This window comes from Oncorhynchus kisutch, unplaced genomic scaffold, assembly GCF_002021735.2.
Source record: "Oncorhynchus kisutch isolate 150728-3 unplaced genomic scaffold, Okis_V2 Okis03b-Okis08b_hom, whole genome shotgun sequence".
NCBI lineage: Eukaryota > Metazoa > Chordata > Actinopteri > Salmoniformes > Salmonidae > Oncorhynchus > Oncorhynchus kisutch.
The window spans coordinates 19,504,999-19,526,728 of NW_022261980.1; the positions used below are offsets into that span (position 1 = coordinate 19,504,999).

Genomic DNA, 21,730 nt, shown 5'->3' on the forward strand with positions numbered 1-21,730 from the left:
CCACTACAGCATTAGATGGTAATAACACCACTACATCATTAGATGGTAATAACACCACTACAGCATTAGATGGTAATAACACCACTACAGCATTAGATGGTAATAACACCACTACAGCATTAGATGGTAATAACACCACTACAGCATTAGATGGTAATAACACCACTACATCATTAGATGGTAATAACACCACTACAGCATTAGACGGTAATAACACTACTACAGCATTAGATGGTAATAACACCACTACAGCGTTAGATGGTAATAACACCACTACAGCATTAGATGGTAATAACACCGCTACAGCATTAGATGGTAATAACACCACTACAGCATTAGATGGTAATAACACCACCACTACAGCATTAGATAACACTACTACAGCATTAGACGGTAATTACACCACCACTACAGCATTAGATAACACCACTACAGCATTAGATGGTAATAACACCACCACTACAGCATTAGATGGTAATAACACCACTACAGCATTAGATGGTAATAGCACCACTACTACAGCATTAGATGGTAATAACACCACTACAGCATTAGATGGTAATAACACCACTACAGCATTAGATGGTAATAACAAAACTACAGCATTAGATGGTAATAACACCACTACATCATTAGATGGTAATAACACCACTACATCATTAGATGGTAATAACACCACTACAGCATTAGATGGTAATAACACCGCTACAGCATTAGATGGTAATAACACCACCACTACAGCATTAGATGGTAATAACACCACTACAGCATTAGATGGTAATAGCACCACTACTACAGCATTAGATGGTAATAACACCACTACAGCATTAGATGGTAATAACACCACTACAGCATTAGATGGTAATAACAAAACTACAGCATTAGATGGTAATAACACCACTACATCATTAGATGGTAATAACACCACTACATCATTAGATGGTAATAACACCACTACAGCATTAGATGGTAATAACACCGCTACAGCATTAGATGGTAATAACACCACTACAGCATTAGATGGTAATAACACCACCACTACAGCATTAGATAACACTACTACAGCATTAGACGGTAATTACACCACCACTACAGCATTAGATAACACCACTACAGCATTAGATGGTAATAACACCACCACTACAGCATTAGATGGTAATAACACCACTACAGCATTAGATGGTAATAGCACCACTACTACAGCATTAGATGGTAATAACACCACTACAGCATTAGATGGTAATAACACCACTACAGCATTAGATGGTAATAACAAAACTACAGCATTAGATGGTAATAACACCACTACATCATTAGATGGTAATAACACCACTACATCATTAGATGGTAATAACACCGCTACAGCATTAGATGGTAATAACACCACTACAGCATTAGATGGTAATAACACCACTACAGCATTAGATGGTAATAACACCACTACAGCATTAGATAACACCACTACAGCATTAGATGGTAATAACACCACTACAGCATTAGATGGTAATAACACCACTACAGCATTAGATGGTAATAACACCACTACAGCATTAGATGGTAATAACACCACTACAGCATTAGATGGTAATAACACCACTACATCATTAGATGGTAATAACACCACTACAGCATTAGATGGTAATAACACCACTACAGCATTAGATAACACTACTACAGCATTAGATGGTAATAACACCACTACAGCATTAGATAACACCACTACAGCATTAGATGGTAATAACACCACTACAGCATTAGATGGTAATAACACCACTACAGCATTAGATGGTAATAACACCACTACAGCATTAGATGGTAATAACACCACTACAGCATTAGATGGTAATAACACCGCTACAGCATTAGACGGTAATAACACCGCTAAAGCATTAGACGGTAATAACACCGCTACAGCATTAGACGGTAATAACACCGCTGCAGCATTAGACGGTAATAACACCGCTACAGCATTAGACGGTAATAACACCGCTACAGCATTAGATGGTAATAACACAGCTACAGCATTAGATGGTAATAACACCGCTACAGCATTAGATGGTAATAACACCACTACATCATTAGATGGTAATAACACCACTACAGCATTAGATGGTAATAACACCACTACATCATTAGATGGTAATAACACCACCACGACAGCATTAGATGGTAATAACACCACCACGACAGCATTAGATGGTAATAACACCACTACAGCATCAGACGGTAATTACACCACCACGACAGCGTTAGATGGTAATAACACCACTACATCATTAGATGGTAATAACACCACTACATCATTAGATGGTAATAACACCACTACAGCATTAGATGGTAATAACACCACTACAGCATTAGATGGTAATAACACCGCTACAGCATTAGATGGTAATAACACCACTACAGCATTAGATGGTAATAACACTACTACAGCATTAGATGGTAATAACACTACTACAGCATTAGATAACACCACTACAGCATTAGATGGTAATAACACCACTACAGCATTAGATGGTAATAACACCACTACAGCATTAGATGGTAATAACACCACTACAGCATTAGATGGTAATAACACCACTACAGCATTAGATGGTAATAACACCGCTACAGCATTAGATGGTAATAACACCGCTACAGCATTAGACGGTAATAACACCGCTAAAGCATTAGACGGTAATAACACCGCTACAGCATTAGACGGTAATAACACCGCTACAGCATTAGACGGTAATAACACCGCTACAGCATTAGACGGTAATAACACCGCTACAGCATTAGACGGTAATAACACCGCTACAGCATTAGATGGTAATAACACCACTACATCATTAGATGGTAATAACACCACTACAGCATTAGATGGTAATAACACCACTACATCATTAGATGGTAATAACACCACTACAGCATTAGATGGTAATAACACCACTACAGCATTAGATAACACCACTACAGCATTAGATAACACCACTACAGCATTAGATAACACCACTACAGCATTAGATGGTAATAACACCACTACAGCATTAGATGGTAATAACACCACTACAGCATTAGATGGTAATAACACCACTACAGCATTAGATGGTAATAACACCACTACAGCATTAGATGGTAATAACACCACTACAGCATTAGATGGTAATAACACCACTACATCATTAGATGGTAATAACACCACTACATCATTAGATGGTAATAACACCACTACAGCATTAGATAACACCACTACAGCATTAGATGGTAATAACACCACTACAGCATTAGATGGTAATAACACCACTACAGCATTAGATGGTAATAACACCACTACAGCATTAGATAACACCACTACAGCATTAGATGGTAATAACACCACTACAGCATTAGATGGTAATAACACCACTACAGCATTAGCTGGTAATAACACCACTACAGCATTAGATGGTAATAACACGACTACAGCATTAGACGTAATAACACCACTACAGCATTAGACGGTAATAACACCACTACATCATTAGACGGTAATAACACCGCTACAGCATTAGACGGTAATAACACCGCTACAGCATTAGACGGTAATAACACCGCTACAGCATTAGACGGTAATAACACGGCTAAAGCATTAGATGGTAATAACACCGCTACAGCATTAGATGGTAATAACACCGCTACAGCATTAGATGGTAATAACACCGCTACAGCATTAGATGGTAATAACACCACTACAGCATTAGATGTAATAACACCACTACAGCATTAGATGGTAATAACACCACTACAGCATTAGATGGTAATAACACCACTACAGCATTAGATGGTAATAACACCACTACAGCATTAGATGGTAATAACACCACTACATCATTAGATGGTAATAACACCACTACAGCATTAGATGGTAATACCACCACTACAGCATTAGATGGTAATAACACCACTACAGCATTAGATGGTAATAACACCACTACATCATTAGATGGTAATAACACCACTACAGCATTAGATGGTAATAACACCACTACAGCATTAGATGGTAATAACACCACTACAGCATTAGATGGTAATAACACCACTACAGCATTAGGTGGTAATAACACCACTACATCATTAGATGGTAATAACACCACTACAGCATTAGACGGTAATAACACTACTACAGCATTAGATGGTAATAACACCACTACAGCGTTTAGATGGTAATAACACCACTACAGCATTAGATGGTAATAACACCACTACAGCATTAGATGGTAATAACACCACCACTACAGCATTAGATAACACTACTACAGCATTAGACGGTAATTACACCACCACTACAGCATTAGATGGTAATAACACCACTACAGCATTGGATGGTAATAACACCACTACAGCATTAGATGGTAATAACACCACTACAGCATTAGATGGTAATAACACCGCTACAGCATTAGATGGTAATAACACCGCTACAGCATTAGACGGTAATAACACCGCTACAGCATTAGACCGGTAATAACACCGCTACAGCATTAGACGGTAATAACACCGCTACAGCATTAGACGGTAATAACACCGCTACAGCATTAGATGGTAATAACACCGCTACAGCATTAGATGGTAATAACACCACTACATCATTAGATGGCAATAACACCACTACAGCATTAGATGGTAATAACACCACTACATCATTAGATGGTAATAACACCACTACAGCATTAGATGATAATAACACCACTACAGCATTAGATAAAACACCACTACAGCATTAGATAACACCACTACAGCATTATATGGTAATAACACCACTACAGCATTAGATGGTAATAATACCACTACATCATTAGATGGTAATAACACCCACTACAGCATTAGATGGTAATAACACCACTACAGCATTAGATGTAATAACAACACTACCAGCATTAGATGTAATAACACCACTACAGCATTAGATAACACCACTACAGCATTAGATGGTAATAACACCACTACAGCATTAGATGTAATAACACCACTACAGCATTAGCTGGTTATGAACACCACTACAGCATTAGCTGGAATAACACCACTACAGCATTAGATCGTAATAACACGACTACAGCATTAGACGGTAATAACACCACTACAGCATTAGATACACCACTACAGCATTAAGATTGGTAATAACCACCACTACGAGCATTTAGCATGGGTAATAACACCACTACAGCATTAGCTGGTAATAAACACCACTACAGCATTAGATGGTAATACACGATCTACAGCATTTAGACGTAATAAACACCACTACATCATAGACGGATAATAACACCGCTACAGGCCATTAGACGGGATATAACACCGCTACAGCAATTAGACTAGCGTAATAACACCGCTACAGCATTAGAAACGGTACATAACAACGGCCCTAAAGTCATTAGATGGTATATAACCACCGCTTACAAGCATTATAGATGGTAATAAACACCGCTACAGCATTAGATGGTAATAACACGCTAAGCATTAGATGCCTAATAACACCACTACAGCATTAGATGGTAATAACACCACTACAGCATTAGATGGTAATAACACCACTACAGCATTAGATGGTAATAACACCACTACATCATTAGATGGTAATAACACCACTACATCATTAGATGGTAATAACACCACTACAGCATTAGATGGTAATAACACCACTACAGCATTAGATGGTAATAACACCACTACAGCATTAGATGGTAATAACACCACTACAGCATTAGATGGTAATAACACCACTACAGCATTAGATGGTAATAACACCACTACAGCATTAGATGGTAATAACACAACTACAGCATTAGATGGTAATAACACCACTACATCATTAGATGGTAATAACACCACTACAGCATTAGATGGTAATAACACCACTACATCATTAGATGGTAATAACACCACTACAGCATTAGATGGTAATAACACCACTACAGCATTAGATGGTAATAACACCACTACAGCATTAGATGGTAATAACACCACTACAGCATTAGATGGTAATAACACCACTACAGCATTAGATGGTAATAACACCACTACTACAGCATTAGATGGTAATAACACCACTACAGCATTAGATGGTAATAACACCACTACAGCATTAGATGGTAATAACACCACTACAGCATTAGATGGTAATAACACCACCACTACAGCATTAGATAACACTACTACAGCATTAGACGGTAATTACACCACCACTACAGCATTAGATGGTAATAACACCACTACAGCATTAGATGGTAATAACACCACTACAGCATTAGATGGTAATAACACCACTACAGCATTAGATGGTAATAACACCGCTACAGCATTAGATGGTAATAACACCACTACATCATTAGATGGTAATAACACCACTACAGCATTAGATGGTAATAACACCACTACATCATTAGATGGTAATAACACCACTACAGCATTAGATGGTAATAACACCACTACAGCATTAGATGGTAATAACACCACTACAGCATTAGATAACACCACTACAGCATTAGATAACACCACTACAGCATTAGATGGTAATAACACCACTACAGCATTAGATGGTAATAACACCACTACATCATTAGATGGTAATAACACCACTACAGCATTAGATAACACCACTACAGCATTAGATGGTAATAACACCACTACAGCATTAGATGGTAATAACAACACTACAGCATTAGATGGTAATAACACCACTACAGCATTAGATAACACCACTACAGCATTAGATGGTAATAACACCACTACAGCATTAGATGGTAATAACACCACTACAGCATTAGATGGTAATAACACCACTACAGCATTAGATGGTAATAACACCACTACAGCATTAGATGGTAATAACACGACTACAGCATTAGACGTAATAACACCACTACAGCATTAGATAACACCACTACAGCATTAGATGGTAATAACACCACTACAGCATTAGATGGTAATAACACCACTACAGCATTAGATGGTAATAACACCACTACAGCATTAGATGGTAATAACACCACTACAGCATTAGATGGTAATAACACCACTACAGCATTAGACGTAATAACACCACTACAGCATTAGACGGTAATAACACCGCTACAGCATTAGACGGTAATAACACCACTACAGCATTAGACGGTAATAACACCACTACAGCATTAGATGGTAATAACACCACTACAGCATTAGATGGTAATAACACCACTACAGCATTAGATGGTAATAACACCACTACAGCATTAGATGGTAATAACACCGCTACAGCATTAGATGGTAATAACACCACTACAGCATTAGATGGTAATAACACCACTACAGCATTAGATGGTAATAACACCACTACAGCATTAGATGGTAATAACACCACTACAGCATTAGATGGTAATAACACCACTACAGCATTAGATGGTAATAACACCACTACAGCATTAGATGGTAATAACACCACTACAGCATTAGATGGTAATAACACCACTACAGCATTAGATGGTAATAACACCACTACAGCATTAGATGGTAATAACACCACTACAGCATTAGATAACACCACTACAGCATTAGATGGTAATAACACCACTACAGCATTAGATGGTAATAACACCACTACAGCATTAGATGGTAATAACACCACTACAGCATTAGATAACACCACTACAGCATTAGATGGTAATAACACCACTACAGCATTAGATGGTAATAACACCACTACAGCATTAGATGGTAATAACACCACTACAGCATTAGATGGTAATAACACCACTACAGCATTAGACGTAATAACACCACTACAGCATTAGATGGTAATAACACCACTACAGCATTAGATGGTAATAACACCGCTACAGCATTAGATGGTAATAACACCACTACAGCATTAGATGGTAATAACACCACTACAGCATTAGATGGTAATAACACCACTACAGCATTAGATGGTAATAACACCACTACAGCATTAGATGGTAATAACACCACTACAGCATTAGATGGTAATAACACCACTACAGCATTAGATGGTAATAACACCACTACAGCATTAGATGGTAATAACACCACTACAGCATTAGATGGTAATAACACCACTACATCATTAGATGGTAATAACACCACTACAGCATTAGATGGTAATACCACCACTACAGCATTAGATGGTAATAACACCACTACAGCATTAGATGGTAATAACACCACTACAGCATTAGATGGTAATAACACCACTACAGCATTAGATGGTAATAACACCACTACAGCATTAGATGGTAATAACACCACTACAGCATTAGATGGTAATAACACCACTACAGCATTAGATGGTAATAACACCACTACATCATTAGATGGTAATAACACCACTACAGCATTAGATGGTAATAACACACTACAGCATTAGATGGTAATAACACCACTACAGCATTAGATGGTAATAACACCACTACAGCATTAGATGGTAATAACACCACTACAGCATTAGATGGTAATAACACCACCACTACAGCATTAGATAACACTACTACAGCATTAGACGGTAATACACACCACCACTACAGCATTAGATGGTAATAACACCACTACAGCATTAGATGGTAATAACACCACTACAGCATTAGATGGTAATAACACACTACAGCATTAGATGGTAATAACACCGCTACAGCATTAGATGGTAATAACACCGCTACAGCATTAGACGGTAATAACACCGCTACAGCATTAGACGGTAATAACAACCGCTACAGCATTAGACGGTAATAACACCGCTACAGCATTAGACGGTAATAACACCGCTACAGCATTAGATGGTAATAACACCGCTACAGCATTAGATGGTAATAACACCACTACATCATTAGATGGCAATAACACCACTACAGCATTAGATGGTAATAACACACTACATCATTAGATGGTAATAACACCACTACAGCATTAGATGATAATAACACCACTACAGCATTAGATGGTAATAACACCACTACAGCATTAGATAACACCACTACAGCATTAGATAACACCACTACAGCATTATATGGTAATAACACCACTACAGCATTAGATGGTAATAATACCACTACATCATTAGATGGTAATAACACCACTACAGCATTAGATGGTAATAACACCACTACAGCATTAGATGGTAATAACAACACTACAGCATTAGATGGTAATAACACCACTTACAGCATTAGATAACACCACTACAGCATTAGATGGTAATAACACCACTACAGCATTAGATGGTAATAACACCACTACAGCATTAGCTGGTTATAACACCACTACAGCATTAGCTGGTAATAACACCACTACAGCATTAGATCGTAATAACACGACTACAGCATTAGACGTAATAACACCACTACAGCATTAGATAACACCACTACAGCATTAGATGGTAATAACACCACTACAGCATTAGATGGTAATAACACCACTACAGCATTAGCTGGTAATAACACCACTACATCATTAGATGGTAATAACACGACTACAGCATTAGACGTAATAACACCACTACATCATTAGACGGTAATAACACCGCCTACAGCATTAGACGGTAATAACACCGCTACAGCATTAGACGGTAATAACACCGCGTACAGCATTAGACGGTAATAACACGGCTAAAGCATTAGATGGAATAACACCGCTACAGCATTAGATGGTAATAACACCGCTACAGCATTAGATGGTAATAACACCGGCTACAGCATTAGATGGTAATAACCACTACAGATTAGATGGTAATAACACCACTACAGCATTAGATGGTAATAACACCACTACAGCATTAGATGGTAATAACACACTACAGCATTAGATGGTAATAACACCACTACATCATTAGATGGTAATAACACCACTACAGCATTAGATGGTAATAACACCACTACAGCATTAGATGGTAATAACACCACTACAGCATTAGATGGTAATAACACCACTACAGCATTAGATGGTAATAACACCACTACAGCATTAGATGGTAATAACACCACTACAGCATTAGATGGTAATAACACACTACAGCATTAGATGGTAATAACACACTACCAGCATTAGATGGTAATAACACCACTACAGCATTAGATGGTAATAACACCACTACAGCATTAGATGGTAATAACACCACTACAGCATTAGATGGTAATAAACCACTACATCATTAGATGGTAATAACACCACTACAGCATTAGATGGTAATTAGCCACTACAGCATTAGATGGTAATAACACCACTACACATTAGCGTAATAACACCACTACAGCATAGGGTAATAACACCACTACATCATTAGATGGTAATAACACCACTAACAGCATTAGACGGTAATAACACTACTACAGCATTAGATGGTAATAACACCACTACAGCATTAGATGGTAATAACACCACTACAGCATTAGGATGGTAATAACACCACTACATCATTAGATGGTAATAACACCACCACTACAAGCATTAGACGGTAATACACTACTACAGCATTAGATGGTAATAACACCACTACAGCGTTAGATGGTAATAACACCACTACAGCATTAGATGGTAATAACACCACTACAGCATTAGATGGTAATAACACCACTACAGCATTAGATGGTAATAACACCGCTACAGCATTAGATGGTAATAACACCGCTACAGCATTAGACGGTAATAACACCGCTACAGCATTAGACGGTAATAACACCGCTACAGCATTAGACGGTAATAACACCGCTACAGCATTAGATGGTAATAACACCGCTACAGCATTAGATGGTAATAACACCACTACAGCATTAGATGGTAATAACACCACTACATCATTAGATGGTAATAACACCACTACAGCATTAGATGGTAATAACACCACTACATCATTAGATGGTAATAACACCACTACAGCATTAGATGATAATAACACCACTACAGCATTAGATGGTAATAACACCACTACAGCATTAGATAACACCACTACAGCATTAGATAACACCACTACAGCATTATATGGTAATAACACCACTACAGCATTAGATGGTAATAATACCACTACATCATTAGATGGTAATAACACCACTACAGCATTAGATAACACCACTACAGCATTAGATGGTAATAACACCACTACAGCATTAGATGGTAATAACAACACTACAGCATTAGATGGTAATAACACCACTACAGCATTAGATAACACCACTACAGCATTAGATGGTAATAACACCACTACAGCATTAGATGGTAATAACACCACTACAGCATTAGATGGTAATAACACCACTACAGCATTAGATGGTAATAACACCACTACAGCATTAGATCGTAATAACACGACTACAGCATTAGACGTAATAACACCACTACAGCATTAGATAACACCACTACAGCATTAGATGGTAATAACACCACTACAGCATTAGATGGTAATAACACCACTACAGCATTAGATGGTAATAACACCACTACAGCATTAGCTGGTAATAACACCACTACAGCATTAGATGGTAATAACACGACTACAGCATTAGACGTAATAACACCACTACAGCATTAGACGGTAATAACACCGCTACAGCATTAGACGGTAATAACACCGCTACAGCATTAGACGGTAATAACACCGCTACAGCATTAGATGGTAATAACACGGCTACAGCATTAGATGGTAATAACACCGCTACAGCATTAGATGGTAATAACACCGCTACAGCATTAGATGGTAATAACACCACTACAGCATTAGATGGTAATAACACCACTACAGCATTAGATGGTAATAACACCACTACAGCATTAGATGGTAATAACACCACTACAGCATTAGATGGTAATAACACCACTACAGCATTAGATGGTAATAACACCACTACAGCATTAGATGGTAATAACACCACTACAGCATTAGATGGTAATAACACCACTACAGCATTAGATGGTAATAACACCACTACAGCATTAGATGGTAATAACACCACTACAGCATTAGATGGTAATAACACCACTACAGCATTAGATGGTAATAACACCACTACAGCATTAGATGGTAATAACACCACTACAGCATTAGATGGTAATAACACAACTACAGCATTAGATGGTAATAACACCACTACAGCATTAGATGGTAATAACACCACTACAGCATTAGATGGTAATAACACCACTACAGCATTAGATGGTAATAACACCACTACAGCATTAGATGGTAATAACACCACTACAGCATTAGATGGTAATAACACCACTACAGCATTAGATGGTAATAACACCACTACAGCATTAGATGGTAATAACACCACTACAGCATTAGACGGTAATAACACCACTACAGCATTAGATGGTAATAACACCACTACAGCATTAGATGGTAATAACACCACTACAGCATTAGATGGTAATAACACCGCTACAGCATTAGATGGTAATAACACCACTACAGCATTAGATGGTAATAACACCACTACAGCATTAGATGGTAATAACACCACTACACAGCATTAGATGGTAATAACACCACTACAGCATTAGATGGTAATAACACCACTACAGCATTAGATGGTAATAACACCACTACAGCATTAGATGGTAATAACACCACTACAGCATTAGATGGTAATAACACCACTACAGCATTAGATGGTAATAACACCACTACAGCATTAGATGGTAATAACACCACTACAGCATTAGATGGTAATAACACCACTACAGCATTAGATGGTAATAACACCACTACAGCATTAGATGGTAATAACACCACTACAGCATTAGATGGTAATAACACCACTACAGCATTAGATAACACCACTACAGCATTAGATGGTAATAACACCACTACAGCATTAGATGGTAATAACACCACCACGACAGCATTAGATGGTAATAACACCACTACAGCATTAGATGGTAATAACACCACCACACAGCATTAGATGGTAATAACACCACTACAGCATTAGATGGTAATAACACCACTACAGCATTAGATGGTAATAACACCACTACAGCATTAGATGGTAATAACACCACTACAGCATTAGATGGTAATAACACCACTACAGCATTAGATGGTAATAACACCACTACAGCATTAGATGGTAATAACACCACTACAGCATTAGATGGTAATAACACCACTACAGCATTAGATGGTAATAACACCACTACAGCATTAGATGGTAATAACACCACTACAGCATTAGATGGTAATAACACCACTACAGCATTAGATGGTAATAACACCACTACAGCATTAGATGGTAATAACACCACTACAGCATTAGATGGTAATAACACCACTACAGCATTAGATGGTAATAACACCACTACAGCATTAGATGGTAATAACACCACCACTACAGCATTAGATAACACCACTACAGCATTAGATGGTAATTACACCCCACTACAGCATTAGATGGTAATAACACCACTACAGCATTAGATGGTAATAACACCACTACAGCATTAGATGGTAATAACACCACTACAGCATTAGATGGTAATAACACCACTACAGCATTAGATGGTAATAACACCACTACAGCATTAGATAACACCACTACAGCATTAGATGGTAATAACACCACTACAGCATTAGATGGTAATAACACCACTACAGCATTAGATGGTAATAACACCACTACAGCATTAGATAACACCACTACAGCATTAGATGGTAATAACACCACTACAGCATTAGATGGTAATAACACCACTACAGCATTAGATGGTAATAACACCACTACAGCATTAGATGGTAATAACACCACTACAGCATTAGACGTAATAACACCACTACAGCATTAGACGGTAATAACACCACTACAGCATTAGACGGTAATAACACCGCTACAGCATTAGACGGTAATAACACCGCTACAGCATTAGACGGTAATAACACCGCTACAGCATTAGACGGTAATAACACCACTACAGCATTAGATGGTAATAACACCGCTACAGCATTAGATGGTAATAACACCACTACAGCATTAGATGGTAATAACACCGCTACAGCATTAGATGGTAATAACACCACTACAGCATTAGATGGTAATAACACCACTACAGCATTAGATGGTAATAACACCACTACAGCATTAGATGGTAATAACACCACTACAGCATTAGATGGTAATAACACCACTACAGCATTAGATGGTAATAACACCACTACAGCATTAGATAACACCACTACAGCATTAGATGGTAATAACACCACTACAGCATTAGATGGTAATAACACCACTACAGCATTAGATGGTAATAACACCACTACAGCATTAGATGGTAATAACACCACTACAGCATTAGATGGTAATAACACCACTACAGCATTAGATGGTAATAACACCACTACAGCATTAGATGGTAATAACACCACTACAGCATTAGATGGTAATAACACCACTACAGCATTAGATGGTAATAACACCACTACAGCATTAGATGGTAATAACACCACTACAGCATTAGATGGTAATAACACCACTACAGCATTAGATGGTAATAACACCACTACAGCATTAGATGGTAATAACACCACTACAGCATTAGATGGTAATAACACCACTACAGCATTAGATGGTAATAACACCACTACAGCATTAGATGGTAATAACACCACTACAGCATTAGATGGTAATAACACCACTACAGCATTAGATGGTAATAACACCACTACAGCATTAGATGGTAATAACACCACTACAGCATTAGATGGTAATAACACCACTACAGCATTAGATGGTAATAACACCACTACAGCATTAGATGGTAATAACACCACTACAGCATTAGATGGTAATAACACCACTACAGCATTAGATGGTAATAACACCACTACAGCATTAGATGGTAATAACACCACTACAGCATTAGATGGTAATAACACCACTACAGCATTAGATGGTAATAACACCACTACAGCATTAGATGGTAATAACACCACTACAGCATTAGATGGTAATAACACCACTACAGCATTAGATGGTAATAACACCACTACAGCATTAGATGGTAATAACACCACTACAGCATTAGATGGTAATAACACCACTACAGCATTAGATGGTAATAACACCACTACAGCATTAGATGGTAATAACACCACTACAGCATTAGATGGTAATAACACCACTACAGCATTAGATGGTAATAACACCACTACAGCATTAGATGGTAATAACACCACCACTACAGCATTAGATAACACTACTACAGCATTAGATGGTAATTACACCACCACACCACTACAGCATTAGATAACACCACTACAGCATTAGATGGTAATAACACCACTACAGCATTAGATGGTAATAACACCACTACAGCATTAGATGGTAATAACACCACTACAGCATTAGATGGTAATAACACCACTACTACAGCATTAGATGGTAATAACACCACTACAGCATTAGATGGTAATAACACCACTACAGCATTAGATGGTAATAACACCACTACAGCATTAGATGGTAATAACACCACTACAGCATTAGATGGTAATAACACCACTACAGCATTAGATGGTAATAACACCACTACAGCATTAGATGGTAATAACACCACTACAGCATTAGATGGTAATAACACCACTACAGCATTAGATAACACCACTACAGCATTAGATAACACCACTACAGCATTAGATGGTAATAACACCACTACAGCATTAGATGGTAATAACACCACTACATCATTAGATGGTAATAACACCACCACGACAGCATTAGATGGTAATAACACCACTACAGCATTAGATGGTAATAACACCACTACAGCATTAGATGGTAATAACACCACTACAGCATTAGATGGTAATAACACCACTACAGCATTAGATGGTAATAACACCACTACAGCATTAGATGGTAATAACACCACTACATCATTAGATGGTAATAACACCACTACACAGCATTAGATGGTAATAACACCACTACAGCATTAGATGGTAATAACACCACTACAGCATTAGATGGTAATAACACCACTACAGCATTAGATGGTAATAACACCACTACAGCATTAGATGGTAATAACACCACTACAGCATTAGATGGTAATAACACCACTACAGCATTAGATGGTAATAACACCACTACAGCATTAGATAATAACACCACTACAGCATTAGATGGTAATAACACCACTACAGCATTAGATGGTAATAACACCACTACAGCATTAGATGGTAATAACACCACTACAGCATTAGATGGTAATAACACCACTACAGCATTAGATGGTAATAACACCACTACAGCATTAGATGGTAATAACACCACTACAGCATTAGATGGTAATAACACCACTACAGCATTAGATGGTAATAACACCACTACAGCATTAGATGGTAATAACACCACTACAGCATTAGATAATAACACCACTACAGCATTAGATGGTAATAACACCACTACATCATTAGATAACAACACTACAGCATTAGATGGTAATAACACCACTACAGCATTAGATGGTAATAACACCACCACACATTAGATGGTAATAACACCACTACAGCATTAGATGGTAATAACACCACTACAGCATTAGATGGTAATAACACCACTACAGCATTAGATGGTAATAACACCACTACAGCATTAGATGGTAATAACACCACTACAGCATTAGATGGTAATAACACCACTACAGCATTAGATGGTAATAACACCACTACAGCATTAGATGGTAATAACACCACTACAGCATTAGATGGTAATAACACCACTACAGCATTAGATGGTAATAACACCACTACAGCATTAGATGGTAATAACACCACTACAGCATTAGATGGTAATAACACCACTACAGCATTAGATGGTAATAACACCACTACAGCATTAGATGGTAATAACACCACTACAGCATTAGATGGTAATAACACCACTACAGCATTAGATGGTAATAACACCACTACAGCATTAGATGGTAATAACACCACTACAGCATTAGATGGTAATAACACCACTACAGCATTAGATGGTAATAACACCACTACAGCATTAGATGGTAATAACACCACTACAGCATTAGATGGTAATAACACCACTACAGCATTAGATGGTAATAACACCACTACAGCATTAGATGGTAATAACACCACTACAGCATTAGATGGTAATAACACCACTACAGCATTAGATGGTAACACCACTACAGCATTAGATGGTAATAACACCACTACAGCATTAGATGGTAATAACACCACTACAGCATTAGATGGTAATAACACCACTACAGCATTAGATGGTAATAACACCACTACAGCATTAGATGGTAATAACACCACTACAGCATTAGATAACACCACTACAGCATTAGATGGTAATAACACCACTACAGCATTAGATAACACCACTACAGCATTAGATGGTAATAACACCACTACAGCATTAGATGGTAATAACACCACTACAGCATTAGATGGTAATAACACCACTACAGCATTAGATGGTAATAACACCACTACAGCATTAGATGGTAATAACACCACTACAGCATTAGATGGTAATAACACCACTACAGCATTAGATGGTAATAACACCACTACAGCATTAGATGGTAATAACACCACTACAGCATTAGATGGTAATAACACCACTACAGCATTAGATGGTAATAACACCACTACAGCATTAGATGGTAATAACACCACTACAGCATTAGATGGTAATAACACCACTACAGCATTAGCTGGTAATAACACCACTACAGCATTAGATGGTATAACACCACTACACGCATTAGATGGTAATAACACCACTACAGCATTAGGATGGTAATAACACCACTACAGCATTAGATGGTATAAACACCACTACAGCAGTAGATAACACTATACAGCATTACGGTAATTACACCCCACGACAGCATTAGATGGTAATAACACCACTACAGCATTAGAATGGTAATAACACACTACATCATTAGATGGTAATAACACCACTACATCATTAGATGGTAATAACACCACTACATCATTAGATGGTAATAACACCACTACAGCTTAGATTGGTAATACACCACTACAGCATTAGATGGTAATAACACCACTACAGCATTAGATGGTAATAACACCACTACAGCATTAGATAACACCACGACAGCTTAGATGGTAATACACCACTACATCATTAGATAACAACACTACAGCATTAGATGGTAATAACACCACTACAGCATCAGACGTAATAACCACCACCACGACAACGTTAGATGGTAATAACACACTAAGCATTAGATGGTAATACACCACTACATCATTAGATGGTAATAACACCACTACATCATTAGATGGTAATAACACCACTAAACATCATTAGATGGTAATAACACCACTACAGCATTAGATGGTAATAACATCACTACAGCATTAGATGGTAATAACACCACCACGACAGCATTAGATGGTAATAACACCACTACAGCATCAGACGGTAATAACACCACCACGACAGCGTTAGATGGTAATAACACCACTACAGCATTAGATGGTAATAACACCGCTACAGCATTAGATGGTAATAACACTACAGCATTAGATGGTAATAACACCACTACTACAGCATTAGATGGTAATAACACCACTACAGCATTAAACGGTAATAACACCACTACAGCATTAAACGGTAATAACACCACTACAGCATTAGATGGTAATAACACCACTACATCATTAGACGGTAATAACACCACTACAGCATTAGACGGTAATAACACCACTACAGCATTAGATGGTAATAACACCACTACAGCATTAGATGGTAATAACACCACTACAGCATTAGATGGTAATAACACCACTACAGCATTAGATGGTAATAACACCACTACAGCATTAGATGGTAATAACACCACTACAGCATTAGATGGTAATAACACCACTACATCATTAGATAACACCACTACAGCATTAGATGGTAATAACACCACTACAGCATTAGATGGTAATAACACCACTACAGCATTAGATGGTAATAACACCACTACAGCATTAGATGGTAATAACACCACTACAGCATTAGATGGTAATAACACCACTACAGCATTAGATGGTAATAACACCACTACAGCATTAGATAACACTACTACAGCATTAGATGGTAATAACACCACTACAGCATTAGATAACACTACAGCATTAGATGGTAATAACACACTACAGCATTAGATGGTAATAACACCACTACAGCATTAGATGTAGTAAATAACACCACTACAGCATAGATGGTAATAACACCACTACAGCATTAGATGGTAATAACACCACTACAGCATTAGATGGTAATAACACCACTACAGCATTAGATGGTAATAACACCAACAACAGCATTAGATGGTAATAACACCACAACAGCATTAGATGGTAATAACACCACTACAGCATTAGATGGTAATAACACCACTACAGCATTAGATGGTAATAACACCACTACAGCATTAGATGGTAATAACACCACTACAGCATTAGATGGTAATAACACCACTACAGCATTAGATGGTAATAACACCACTACAGCATTAGATGGTAATAACACCACTACAGCATTAGATGGTAATAACACCGCTACAGCATTAGATGGTAATAACACCACTACAGCATTAGATGGTAATAACACCACTACATCATTAGATGGTAATAACACCACTACAGCATTAGATGGTAATAACACCACTACAGCATTAGATAACACTACTACAGCATTAGATGGCAATAACACCACTACAGCATTAGATGGTAATAACACCACTACAGCATTAGATGGTAATAACACCACTACAGCATTAGATGGTAATAACACCACTACAGCATTAGATGGTAATAACACCACTACAGCTTTAGATGGTAATAACACCACTCCAGCATTAGATGGTAATAACACCACTACAGCATTAGATGGTAATAACACTACAGCATTAGATGGTAATAACACCACTACAGCATTAGATGGTAATAACACCACTACAGCATTAGATGGTAATAACACCACTACAGCATTAGATGGTAATAACACCACTACAGCATTAGATGGTAATAACACCACTACAGCATTAGATGGTAATAACACCACTACAGCATTAGATGGTAATAACACCACTACATCATTAGATGGTAATAACACCACTACAGCATTAGATGGTAATAACACCACTACATCATTAGATGGTAATAACACCACTACAGCATTAGATGGTAATAAGCACTTTGAATGATTTTTTTTAACAAAATGAAGTGCTTTATAAATAACATTTCATTGATTGAATAAGATGTTAACTTAAGAATTGTGGAATCGATGCTAGATGTGCTTACGGCTGTTCCGTTGAGTTGACACTACAGGTTGAGCAACAGTCCAAACATGTCCTGTCAAAGAGGCATTTCTTGATCAATGTGTGTTCCTGTTCAGTGTTTGGACAGAGCTAGCTGCTGCCTGCTGGTTTAGGTATTTAGGAAACAGGACAGAGAGCATCCTGGGAAAGTTAGCAGTTAACTTTCATCTCATATATGGCACCTTTCTGCCATCATGTCGCCCTAATTGAACATCCATCAACATATTGTAAAATGTTTTGAATTATTTTTACAACAGATTTGAATCATAGAAGATTAAAGTGTGTTTGCTTGGTCCTTCATTACTTGTTGATTGCTTAACATTGTGTTTTAGAGCACTTTCCATATACTCATGGGACAGTTACCAGATACCTAGAAAAAGGAACACGATACATTATATGATTTTATGGCAGATGCTAGGTGCCATATGAGATTTTACCTGACATGATTTTATGACAGATGCTAGATGCCATATGAGATTTTACCTGACATGGTTTTATGGCAGATGCTAGATGCCATATGAGATTTTACATGACATGGTTTTATGACAGGTGTGCTTGTTTGGTCTGTTGAAGTATTTTCCATACACACCAATATGTTTACACTTGGTTTAAACACCCATGCTGGTCTTTTGTCATGATGCACTTCAGAATTGATAAACCTGTTTTAGGGAGGATACCCGTTTCGAATTCTTCACAATCACATTCCGAAATTCCAAACACGACTTCAGCATTTAAATTAAATACAGGCTACATGGTATAAAAGTACAGTCGTTCTGACAACTTTTACAGCACATTGTTGAAGTCGACAACGTCACCAAGTTCACACCTGTACTGGACAGACTCGTGGAGGGCAACTCCAGACAGGTAACTTTACAATCATAAACGCGACCTGTAAAATAAGGTAACATCCCAGAATTTACCTTGATCTCCGTTGCTAAAAACATTCTCGAACGTCTCTATCCCATGCACGTCAAGGTTGGGGATAGGTTTGTTGAAGCGAGAAACACGTCACATCTGCAATCTCCTTTAGCGTAGCGGTACTTTTGAACAAACGACGGGACTTCCTCGTCGAATACGGGAGCGCGCTATGAAAAGGAGCGCGCAGTGAATTAAAGGGCGGTGGCACCAACAGGTCAATGTTTGGCCGACGTTTAGAATAGGGGTGTATTCACTAGGAACCTTCTTTTACGGCTGCTGCGTAACCGTTACCAAACCGAAGCAAACGGGTTGGAACCCACCTGAAATTGTCCAATAGAAACTCTGGTTTTCATTGCGAAAGTTTTAGCAGCTGTTTACTATGATGTCGAATAGATCTCCTGGTGTGTATTCATGTTTTCCAAGGGAAGTCCCAAAACATGTACCAAGAAAATAAAAATAAAAACATAAAATAATGTCTTTC

The 21,730-nt window shown here is 37.7% G+C and overlaps 1 protein-coding gene across 2 annotated transcripts in view; it reads right to left on the reverse strand.

Moving 5' to 3' along the window:
• Positions 1-21,313, reverse strand: part of LOC116359664 (multiple C2 and transmembrane domain-containing protein 2) — a 137,086-nt gene extending 115,773 nt beyond the window's left edge. For both annotated transcript variants that reach the window (XM_031812893.1, XM_031812892.1), the window contains exon 1: positions 21,252-21,313. The gene's annotated coding sequence lies outside the window, so the exon portion shown is untranslated. The remainder of the gene's footprint in view (positions 1-21,251) is intronic.
• Positions 21,314-21,730: the final 417 nt, after the last annotated feature.